This window comes from Carcharhinus amblyrhynchos, chromosome 3 (assembly GCF_965287045.1).
Source record: "Carcharhinus amblyrhynchos chromosome 3, sCarAmb.v2.hapA, whole genome shotgun sequence".
Classification (NCBI taxonomy): domain Eukaryota; kingdom Metazoa; phylum Chordata; class Chondrichthyes; order Carcharhiniformes; family Carcharhinidae; genus Carcharhinus; species Carcharhinus amblyrhynchos.
Window position 1 is genome coordinate 4,404,743 of NC_137326.1, and position 12,437 is coordinate 4,417,179.

Genomic DNA, 12,437 nt, shown 5'->3' on the forward strand with positions numbered 1-12,437 from the left:
GAGGCTGTGCCCTCTAGTCCTGCTATCCTTTCTAAGTGGGAAGAATCTCTCTACCTCTACCTTATTCATCCCCTTCATTATCTGATATGTCTCTATAAGATCCCCCCTCATCCTTCTAAACTCCAACGAGTACAGACCCAGTCTATTTAGTCTCGCTTCATAGTCCAACCCCCTCATCTCCGGTATCAGCCTAGTGAACCTCCTCTGCACTCCCTCCAAGGCCAATATATCCTTCCGCAAGTGTGGCGACCAAAACTGCACACAGTACTCCAGCTGCGGCCTCACCAGTGCCCTGTACAGTTGCAGCAAGACCTCCCTACTTTTATATTCTATCCCCCTCGCTATAAAGGCCAACATTCCATTCGCCTTCTTGATCACCTGCTGTACCTGCAGACTGGGTTTTTGCGACTCGTGCACAAGGACCCCCAGGTCCCTCTGCATCATAGCATGCTGCAGCTTTTTGCCTTTTAAATAATAATCCCTCCTACTATTATTTCTGTCAAAGTGGATAACCTCAACTTGCTAACATTATACTCCATCTTTTGCATGTTCTCCCCATGTCTGTGTGGGTTTCCTCCGGGTGCTCAGGTTCCCCTCCCCGCCACTGTCCAAAGATGTGTGGGTTAGGTTGATTGGCCATGCTAAATTGACCCTAGTGTCAGGGGACTAACTAGGGTAAATGTGTGGGGATGTGGGAATAGGGCCTGGGTGGGATTGTGATTCTAATATCCTTGACACCAAGGGGCAATCTAGCATGGCCAAGCCACCTAACCTGCACATCTTTTGAGTGTGGGAGGTTATAAATGCGAAGCGATACATTTTGGTAGAACTAATGTAGGGGAGAGCTATACAATAAATGGCAGAATCATCAAAAGTATAGACACACAGAGGGACCTGGGTGTGCAAGTCCACAGATCCTTGAAGGTGGCAGCACAAGTGGAGAAGGTGGTGAAGAGGCATATGGCATGCTTGCCTTTATAGGATGGGGTATAGAGTATAAAAACTGGAGTCTGATGTTGCAGCTGTATAGAACGTTGGTTAGGCCACATTTGGAGTACTGCGTCCAGTTCTGGTCGCCGCACTACCAGAAGAACGTGGAGGCTTTGGAGAGAGTGCAGAGAAGGTTTACCAGGATGTTGCCTGGTATGGAGGGTCTTAGCTATGAGGAGAGATTGGGTAGACTGGGGTTGTTCTCCCTGGAAAGACGGAGAATGAGGGGAGACCTGATAGAGGTGTATAAAATTGTGAGGGATATAGATAGGGTGAACAGTGGGAAGCTTTTTCCCAGGTCGGAGGTGACAATCACGAGGGGTCACGGGCTCAAGGTGAGGGGGGTGCGGTTTAACTCAGATGTCAGAGGGACGTATTTTACACAGAGGGTGGTGGGGGCCTGGAATGCACTGCCCAGCAGGGTGGTGGAGGCGGACGCTGGAATTGTTTCAGACGTATCTGGATAGTCACATGAGCAAACTGGGAATGGAGGGATACAGAAGAATGATCTAGTTGGACCAATGAGCGGTGCAGGCTTGGAGGGCCGAAGGGCCAGTTTCCTGTGCTGTATTGTTCTTTGAAACCAGAGCAAACCCACGCAGACACGGGGAGAATGTGCAAACTCCACACAAACGGTGACCCAAGCTGGGAATTGAACTTGGGTTCCTGGCACTGTGAGGCAGCAGTGCTAACCACTGTGTGACCGTGCAGGAGACTAAGAGAACTCTCTGTTTAAATAGTGCGATGCCAATCCTTAATGTGAAACAATGGATCAGGCTTCAATTTTTAAAATGTCATTCTTGGGGTGCATCCATTTATGTATGGCCAGCATTTATTGTCCATCCCTAATTGCCCCTCGAGAAGATGGTGGTGAGCTTCTTTCTTGAACTGCTGCAGTCCATGTGGTGTAGGTACACCCACAGTGCTGTTAGGGAGGGAGTTCTGGGATTTTGACCCAGCGACAGTGAAGGAATGGCCGATATATTTCCAAGTCAGGATGGTGAGTAACTCGGAGGGGAACCTCCAGGTTCTATCTGATGTGACACCAGGGGCTCCTTTGATGAAAAATGTGGAAGCAAAGATGAGTGAACTGAATGGAAATGTTTAACACCAGCGGAAAGGATTTCCCAGGGTAAGGGTGAAAGGTAGTTTCTGTTGTTTGATAACCCAGTGATGTGGAAAACACTGGATTCAGTGTGAAGGAGAAATGGGAGATTTTAAAAAAATGATCTTCACAAAAATATAGAAATCACTAAAACAGAACTGTGACATTAAAGTGTAAATAAAACAAAGAAAAACAGAGATTTGATTTGATTGATTATTGTCACATATATTAATATACAGTGAAAAGTATTGTTTCTTGTGCGCTATACAGACCACTTCTATCTAGAAGAACAAGGACAGCAGTTACCTGGGAGCAGCACCACCTGCAAGTTCCCCTCCAAGACACTCGCCATCCTGACTTGGAAATATATCGCCGTTCCTTTGTAATCGCTGGGTCAAGATCCTGGAATTCCCTCCCTGACGGCATTGGGGGTCAACCCACAGAACATGGACTGCAGCGATTCAAGAAGGCAGCTCACCACCACCTTCTCAAGAGGCAACTAGGGATGGGGCAATAAATGCTGGCCTCGCAGCGACACCCATGTCTCATGAATGAATAAAAACAAATACAAAGCGTACCATTCATACATAAGCCCATCCATCAGCACGGTGACACACTGGTTAGCACTGCTGCCTCAACGCGCCAGGGACCCGGGTTCAATTCCAGCCTTGGGTCACTGTCTGTGTGGACAGTATGTTCTCCTCATGTCTATGTGATTTTTCTCTGGGTGCTCCGGTTTCCTCCCACAGCCCAAAAGGTGTGTGGGTCAGGTAGATTGGCCATGCTAAACTCAAGTCATTGGTAATTGGTGATTGGGTTAAGGGGGATGGGACCCAGTTGGGATTGTGGTCGGTGCAGGCTTGATGGGCCAAATGGCCTCCTTCTGCACTGTAGGGATTCTATGATTTTATGAGTACACAAGGGCGAAGGAAAGGAGAAGGTGCAGCATGTAGGGTTACAGTCATAGCTGGGGGGAAGAGAAAGATCAACAGGGCCATTCAAAAGTCTGATGGCAGCGGGGAAGAAGCTATTCCTGATTCGGTTGGTACGTGACCCCAGACTTTTGCATCTTCAGTGGTGTGATTGCTCTGTCAGGGCACTCACAATCCAGAGATTGTGAGATCGAATCCCACCATCGTAATCTGAGAATTCAACTTCAATGTGAAATCTGACTATGAAATTGTCCGATTGTTGTTAAAACCCGACCCCTTCCGGTTAACATCCCGTGCTGGATGTGTGACTCCAGACCCGTAGCAAAGTGGTTGACTCTTAACTGCCCTCTGAAGCGGTCTAGCAAGTTACATTGCAAATGAATTTCAACACAGATAAATGTGCGGTGTTACACTCGGTAAGAAAAATAAGGAGGTCGCATATTACTTCTTAGAGAATAAGAACCTTAGTGGGATTAAGGAGCTATGGGATCTGTGAGTACAGATTCATAAATCATGGGGTGTAGCAGCACAAGTTAACATGGAGTTGGTATAGTGGCACTATCACTGGACGAGAACTCTCGACGTGGGTTCAAATCCCACCACAGCAGCTGAAGTGGATTTAAAATTTAATTAAGTTTCAGTAACGATGACCATGAAACCATTGTTGATTATTGTACTGATCTTTCGAGAATGCAGTCTGGTTTTTTTACCTGATTGGCTTACATGTGACTCTTGTGTTTGACTCTGAACTGCCCTCCGAAGGGCAGTTAGGAGTTGGCAACAAACGCAGGTGATGGCATGGATAAAAGATTGGCCAGCTGACAGGAAACAGAGAGTAGGCATAAATAGGTCACTTTCTGGTTAGCAAGGTGTGGCATGTTCTGTGTCACTGGGATAAGTGCAGGGGCCCCAACATTTTACAATTTATAAAATCAGTAAAGGGATGAAGGTATGCTTGCTAAATTTGCTGATGATGAAAATAGGTAGCAAAGTAAATTGTGAAGTGGACATAAGGAGGCTACAAAGGGACGTAGGTTAAATTAGTGGATAAAAGCTGGCAAATAAAATATAATGAGGGAAATGTGAAATTGTCCATTTTGGCAGGAAGAATAAAAAAAGAAGCTTATTATCTAAATGGTGAGAGATTGTAGAGCTCTGAGGTGCAGAGGGATCTGGGTGTCCGAGTGCATGATTCACAAAAGGCTGGTTTACAAGTGCAGCAAGTAATTAGGAAAGTTATTGGCATGTTATTGTTCCTCCATTTGTATTCAAATCCTCCTGCGAGGGCATTTGAATACAAAAATAGGGAGGTTATGCTTCAGTCGTACAAGGCAGTGGTGAAACCACAGCTGGAGTATTGTATACAGTGTTGGTCACCTTATTTAAGGAAAGATGCATTGGAAGCAGTTCAGAGAAGGTTTACCAGATTAATACCAAGAATGGGTAGGCTGTCCTATGAGGAAAGCTTGGAAAGGCTGGGGTTATTTCCACTGGAGTTTATTGAAACTTAATCGAAACATAAAATCTTGAGGATTATTCTCTCGTTTCTTTCTTTATGAACAGTACGCTTTGTCTGTATAGTGTTCAAGAAACAATACTTTTCACTGTCTATTAATACAGGTGACAATAATAAATCAAATCAAATCAAAGATATAGACAGGGTGGATGTGGAGAGGACGTTTCCTCTTGTGGGAGAATCTGGAACCGGGGTAACTGTTTAAAAATAAGGGGTTGCCCATTTAAAATGGAGATGAGGAGAATTTGTTTCTCTCTGAGGGTTGTGAGTCTCTGGAACTCTCTTCCTCAAAAGTGGTGGGAGCAGAATCTTTGAATGTTTTTAAGGCAGAGCCAGATAGATACATGCTCATCAAGGGGGTTAAAGGTCATCAGGGATGTGGCACCAGACCAGCCATGACCTTATTGAGTGGCAGGGCAGGTTTGAGGGGCCGAATGGCCTTACTCCCGCTCCCAATTCATCTGTTTGTGTGACCACGTTCCGTGGGAGAATAAATGCAAAAAGGTTAATAAACTGTGACTAAAAGCAAACCGAACGTTGGGGTTTATTTCGAGTCTGATAGGCTGAACTTTACTCGGACTGTGGTAGGATCCTGGTCACCACATTCCAGAATTCTCAGCGGGTCTGGGCAGCATCCGTAAGGAGAGAAAAGAGCTGACGTTCCGAGTCCAGATGACCCTTTGATGGGCAATAAATGTCAAAGTTGACAAAGGGTCGCCTGGACTCGAAACGTCAGCTCTTTTCTCTCCTTACAGATGCTGCCCAGACCCGCTGAGATTTTCCAAGCATTTTCTCCTTTGATTATCCTGGGTCTCTGGATCGCTAGCCCGGTGACCACACCACTGCCTCCCCCGCTTTGCCCCTTGTGGGGACGAACGTAACTAGAGGCTGCCAATATAAAATAGTCACTGAGAAACCCAACCGGGAGTTCGGGAGGAACCTCTTTACCCCAGGGGGGACGCTGCGAATGTGGAACTGGCTCCCACAGGGAGGGGTTGAAGTGAACCGTAAAGGGAGATGCAGAGTGGGAGAAGCTCAGTAAACACGAGGAAGAAAGAAATGGCAGGCGATTGAGTCGTAGAATGGAATCAGAGAAGACCTACAGTGCAGAAGGAGGCCATTCGGCCCACCGAGCTGGCACTGGTCACAATCCCACCCCTTCCTGTAACCCCATATATCTCCCCTGCTAATTCCCCTGATTAATTTAGCATGGCCAATCCACCCAACCCGCACATCCTTGGACTGCTCTGATATGCTGATAAAGTTTGATGAGAACGGACAGGAGGAGGTGCAAGTGGAGCACTGACAGCAGCATGGCGATGGGCTGAATGGCCTGTCTCCGTGCAGTATTTCCTATGTAACTGCGTTGCATCAAACCCATCACCTTCTTGGGGCTGCACAAGTTAATAACAGCCTTGCCGGTGACACTGACCTCACGAGGATTCATATTGTGAATGTAGGATTTGAAGGAGGCAGATTTGATGCAAAGTTAAAAAGTTTTTCAACAAAGAGTGGAGCTTTTTCTCAAGCCGGAAGAGTCAATTGCTAAGGGGGGGCACAGGTTTAAGGTGCGAGAGGCAAGTTTTTTACACAGAGGGTGGTGGGTGCCTGGAACTCGCTGCCGGGAGAGGGAGTGGAAGCGGATACAGTAGTGAGTTTTAAGGGACATCCGGACAAATACACGAATAGGATGGGAATAGAGGGATACGATATGCCCGGTTTGTGAACTGAACTCGCCACTCACCCGATGAAGGGGCAGCGCTCCGAAAGCTCGTGCTGCCAAATAAACCTGTTGGACTTTAACCTGGTTTTGTGAGCCTACCCCAGTCCAACGCCGGCATCTCCACACCGTGAACAGGATGGGAATAGAGGGATACGGTCTCTGGAAGGGTGGGGGGGTGGTTTTAGTCCAGTTGGGCAGCGTGGTCAGTGCAGGCTTGGAGGGCGGAAGGTCCAGAGCTGTGCTGTAATTTTCTTTGTTCTTTGTTCTTAATACCAGCACAGTATAATGGACCGAATGGCCTCTTATGGCAGTGATGTTACCAATTTCTTAGTCTTCGTACATAATGATTATTAGACACTTTATGAAGACACTATTATAATAAGACAGAATTAGAGTCAGAATTTGCCCTGTGATAAACAGATCCCTTTTATCACAGATCATTGTTGAAAAGCAGAAGGCTTTGTCTAAAGGTTTAAAACCCTGGAAATGGAGGAGGTTCTTTATTCGCCCTGAATCCCTGTGTGCAGCACAGGCCAGGCAGTGAGCTCGGCCCGCCTGCTGTTATTTCACGCTGCCTGACAGCCTCAAGATCGCCTTCACTGATACTGAGCGCAGTGCGATGATCTGCAACCTCCATCGATCACACAACCCAGAGTAAACACAGCACAAGGCCTGCCCTGGTCGATGCTGAGAGATTGACGCACCGGCAGGAGAATGGAAATTGGAATCACGTCCAGGGAATCGACTCCTCCGTCCTTCCCCACTTTCTCCGCTCCTGGTCCATGCAACAACAACCACCTGCATCTTCATAGCACCTTGTCATGATGCAGAAGCCTCCCAAAACACTTTCGCCGGCCACGCGAAGAGATATCGGAGAGCTTTCATTCTTTCATCTCATCTTTGATTCCCTCGCCCTGCAGTGTAAATATCTCCCACTTTCTCTGCCTTTTAGCTTTGACAAAGGGTCATCTGGACTCGAAACGTCAGCTCTTCTTTTCCCTCCTTACGGATGCTGCCAGACCCGCTGAGATTTTCCAGCGTTTTCTGGTTTCAGGTATTGGACTGATGGGTTTTAAGAAGCGTCTGGGACGAAGAAAGAGAGAGTTCTGGAGTTTAGGCCTTAGGCAGTTCTTTTCATTGATACGTGGGACGTGGGAGTCGCTGGCTGGGCCAGCATTTATTGCCCATCCCTAATTGCCCCTTGAGAAGGTGGTGGTGAGCTGAGATCCTCACTCGGTCATTCAGGGGGCAGTTGAGAGTCAACCACATTGCTGTGGCTCTGGAGTCACATGTAGGCCAGACCGGGTAAGGACGGCAGATTTCCTTCCCAAATGGACATTATTGAACCAGTTGGGTTTTTCCGACAATGGTTTCATGGGCGTCAGTAGATTCTTAATTCCAGATACTTTTCATTGAATTCAAATTCCACCATCTGCCGGGGCAGGATTCGAACCTGGGTCCCCAGAACATTAACTGAGTTTCTGGATTAATAGTGTAGCGATAATACCACAAGGCCATCGCCACCCCCTGACGGCACTTAGGGTCATAGAATCCCTACAGTACAGAATGAGGCCACTCAGCCCATCGAGCCCGCAGCAGCAACAATCCCACCCAGGCCCTATCCCCGTAACCCCACGTATTTACCCTGAATCCCCCCGACACGAAGGAACACTTTTAGCACGGCCGATTGACCTAACCCACACATTTGGGCTGTGGGAGGAAACCGGAGCACCCGGAGGAAACTGGACTGGGGGAGGAAACCCTTACCGACACGGGGACAACGTACAAACTCCACACAGACAGTGTGATAGGATTGTTGTTGGTGCAGCTCAATGGGCCGAATGGCCTCCTTCTGCACTGTAGGGATTCTAAGGATAAGAATTTTAAAATGGAGGTGTTATTGGATCAGGAGCCAGTGTAGGTCAGTGAACCAGGGACAACATTGGATAAATGGCCATTCTCAACATATCCTGACTATCTCCCTTGATTTGACGCCATGGGAATTTTCCTTACACACACCTGATCACAAAGTGGGGCCTTAATTTAACGTCTCACTGTAAGATGGCATCCCTGACAGTGCGGCACTCCCTCAGCACTGACCCTCTGACAGTGCGGCACTCCCTCAGCACTGACCCTCTGACAGTGCGGCACTCCCTCAGCACTGACCCTCTGACAGTGCGGCGCTCCCTCAGCACTGACCCTCTGACAGTGCAGCACTCCCTCAGCACTGACCCTCTGACAGTGCGGCACTCCCTCAGCACTGACCCTCTGACAGTGCGGCACTCCCTCAGCACTGACCCTCTGACAGTGCGGCGCTCCCTCAGCACTGACCCTCTGACAGTGCGGCACTCCCTCAGCACTGACCCTCTGACAGTGCGGCACTCCCTCAGCACTGACCCTCTGACAGTGCGGCACTCCCTCAGCACTGACCCTCTGACAGTGCAGCACTCCCTCAGCACTGACCCTCTGACAGTGCGGCACTCCCTCAGTACTGACCCTCTGACAGTGCGGCACTCCCTCAGCACTGACCCTCTGACAGTGCGGCACTCCCTCAGCACTGACCCTCTGACAGCCCGGCACTCCCTCAGCACTGACCCTCTGACAGTGCGGCACTCCCTCAGCACTGACCCTCTGACAGCCCGGCACTCCCTCAGCACTGACCCTCTGACAGTGCAGCACTCCCTCAGCACTGACCCTCTGACAGTGCGGCACTCCCTCAGTACTGACCCTCTGACAGTGCGGCACTCCCTCAGCACTGACCCTCTGACAGTGCGGCACTCCCTCAGCACTGACCCTCTGACAGTGCGGCACTCCCTCAGCACTGACCCTCTGACAGTGCGGCACTCCCTCAGCACTGACCCTCTGACAGTGCGGCACTCCCTCAGTACTGACCCTCTGACAGTGCGGCACTCCCTCAGCGCTGACCCTCTGACAGTGCGACACTCCCTCAGCACTGACCCTCTGACAGTGCGACACTCCCTCAGCACTGACCCTCTGACAGTGCGGCACTCCCTCAGCACTGACCCTCTGACAGTGCGGCACTCCCTCAGCACTGACCCTCTGACAGTGCGGCACTCCCTCAGCACTGACCCTCTGACAGTGCGGCACTCCCTCATCACTGACCCTCTGACAGTGCGGCACTCCCTCAGTACCTCACTGGAGTGTCAGCCTGGAGATTTGTGCTCGTGTCTCATGGAAGTCGAACCTATAAAGCTTTGACGAGATGGCTATGCACTGAGTATAGGTGGGGCGTAGAGGACATCCCTCTCACTTGTGCAATGGGCAAATTCCCTGAGCGAAACTTTGATGTATAAAAGTTTGGTTTGGCCGCCCTGAGAGTATTGCATTCAGTTCTGGTCACCACATTGCAGGAAGGCTGTGGAGGCTTTGGGGAGGGTGGAGAAGAGATTTACCAGGATGCTGCCTGGATTAGAGGGAATGAGCTATCAGGAGAGGCTGGACAGACTGGGGCTGTTTTCTCTGGAGCGGCGGAGGGGAGAGCTGGTCTATAAAATTATGAGCGACAGAGATAGGGTTGGCAGTCAGAATCCAGAATAGAAAATGCCGGAAAACCTCAGCAGGTCTGGCAGCATCCTTCAGGAGAGAAAAGAGCTGACGTTTCGAGTCCAGGCGACCCTTGTCAAAGTATTCTTTCACAGTCGGAATCTTTTTCCAGAGTTGAAATGCATAATACTAGGAGACGTGCACTTAAGGCGAGAGGGGGGGAAGTTTAAAGGAGGTGTGAGGGGCAAGTTTTTTACCCAGAGAGCGGTCGGTGTCTGGAACGCGCTGCCAGGGGTGGTGGTGGTGGTGATTTGGGGAGATTAAGGGGCTTTTAGACAAGTGAATGAATATGTGAGGGATAGGGGGATATGGAGCAAGGGCAGGTCGGAGGGATTAGTTTAATTTGGCCTCATGTTCAGCATAACATTGTGGGCCGAAGGGCCTGCTCCTGTTCTACGTTCTGCGCATTGAAACCATCATAAATGGAGGGTGGATTCGGATAAAGGTTAGGGTTCATTCTTCAGCGCCAGTGTCTGGGGTACAAAGTCCTTTCCGTTCCAGCAAGGAGCCATCGAGGGACTCTTGGCTACTCGGTTGGTCAGTTAGCAGGGCCTGTGGCCTGGAAGCTGGGCCCCGCTCCCTGAAAAGTGGTCAGAGGGCTCCCTCTGCAGGTCTCCCGGGGGACAGCGAGAGCGGCACTCACCAAATAAACTTGTCGGGGGCGGGGGGGGCGGAGAAATGTGAGGGACAAGCGGTCATTGTTTGAACACCTGCAAGCCTCTCTGCAGATGCTGAGCGCTAATGACTCCAGCCTCCCACCACACAGCAAACTTTGCTGTTTTTCCAGGAAGCAGGAAAAGACTGTCACAACAGTGGCCTTGGCAAAGAACCGCGGGACGGAGGGAGTCAGGCATGAAGCATTCGGATAAAAAAAAACCAGGACAAAAAAATTCCACATAGAATCGCTGCCGTGTTACCACAGAAACCACTTTGACAGGAGCTGGAGGAAAGTCAGCGCCACATTGTCAACTCAAAGGTCACGTCTGTCGGAGGGTGGATGGTGCCAAGTTACAAGTAATCTGAAGTTAAACATCGAGGAGCCAGTCACAGACTCTCGGCAAAACTATTACATTTATAGGCAACTTTTTCCATATTCCCGGAAGGGTTTTTGCTGCTGGGGCAAGTCTCCTTCGTTCTGTCTGTATCTGGGACACTGTACCCGGGGTCCGTCTGTAACTGGGACACTGTACCCGGGGTCCGTCTGTAACTGGGACACTGTACCCAGGGTCCGTCTGTAACTGGGACACTGTACCCGGGGTCCGTCTGTAACTGGGACACTGTACCCGGGGTCCGTCTGTAACTGGGACACTGTACCCAGGGTCAGTCTGTAACTGGGACACTGTACCCGGGGTCCGTCTGTAACTGGGACACTGTACCCGGGGTCCGTCTGTAACTGGGACACTGTACCCAGGGTCCGTCTGTAACTGGGACACTGTACCCGGGGTCCGTCTGTAACTGGGACACTGTACCCGGGGTCCGTCTGTAACTGGGACACTGTACCCGGGGTCCGTCTGTAACTGGGACACTGTGCCCAGGGTCCGTCTGTAACTGGGACACTGTACCCTGGGTCCGTCTGTAACTGGGACACTGTACCCGGGGTCCGTCTGTAACTGGGACACTGTACCCGGGGTCCGTCTGTAACTGGGACACTGTGCTCAGGGTCAGTCTGTAACTGGGACACTGTACCCGGGGTCCGTCTGTAACTGGGACACTGTACCCGGGGTCCGTCTGTAACTGGGACACTGTACCCAGGGTCCATCTGTAACTGGGACACTGTACCCAGGGTCAGTCTGTAACTGGGACACTGTACCCGGGGTCCGTCTGTAACTGGGACACTGTACCCGGGGTCCGTCTGTAACTGGGACACTGTACCCAGGGTCCGTCTGTAACTGGGACACTGTACCCGGGGTCCGTCTGTAACTGGGACACTGTACCCGGGGTCCGTCTGTAACTGGGACACTGTACCCGGGGTCCGTCTGTAACTGGGACACTGTGCCCGGGGTCAGTCTGTAACTGGGACACTGTACCCGGGGTCCGTCTGTAACTGGGACACTGTACCCGGGGTCCGTCTGTAACTGGGACACTGTACCCAGGGTCCGTCTGTAACTGGGACACTGTACCCAGGGTCAGTCTGTAACTGGGACACTGTACCCGGGGTCCGTCTGTAACTGGGACACTGTACCCGGGGTCCGTCTGTAACTGGGACACTGTGCCCAGGGTCAGTCTGTAACTGGGACACTGTACCCGGGGTCCGTCTGTAACTGGGACACTGTACCCGGGGTCCGTCTGTAACTGGGACACTGTACCCGGGGTCCGTCTGTAACTGGGACACTGTACCCAGGGTCAGTCTGTAACTGGGACACTGTACCCGGGGTCCGTCTGTAACTGGGACACTGTACCCAGGGTCAGTCTGTAACTGGGACACTGTACCCGGGGTCCGTCTGTAACTGGGACACTGTACTCAGGGTCCGTCTGTAACTGGGACACTGTACCCAGGGTCCGTCTGTAACTGGGACACTGTACCCAGGGTCCGTCTGTAACTGGGACACTGTACCCAGGGTCCGTCTGTAACTGGGACACTGTACCCAGGGTCCGTCTGTAACTGGG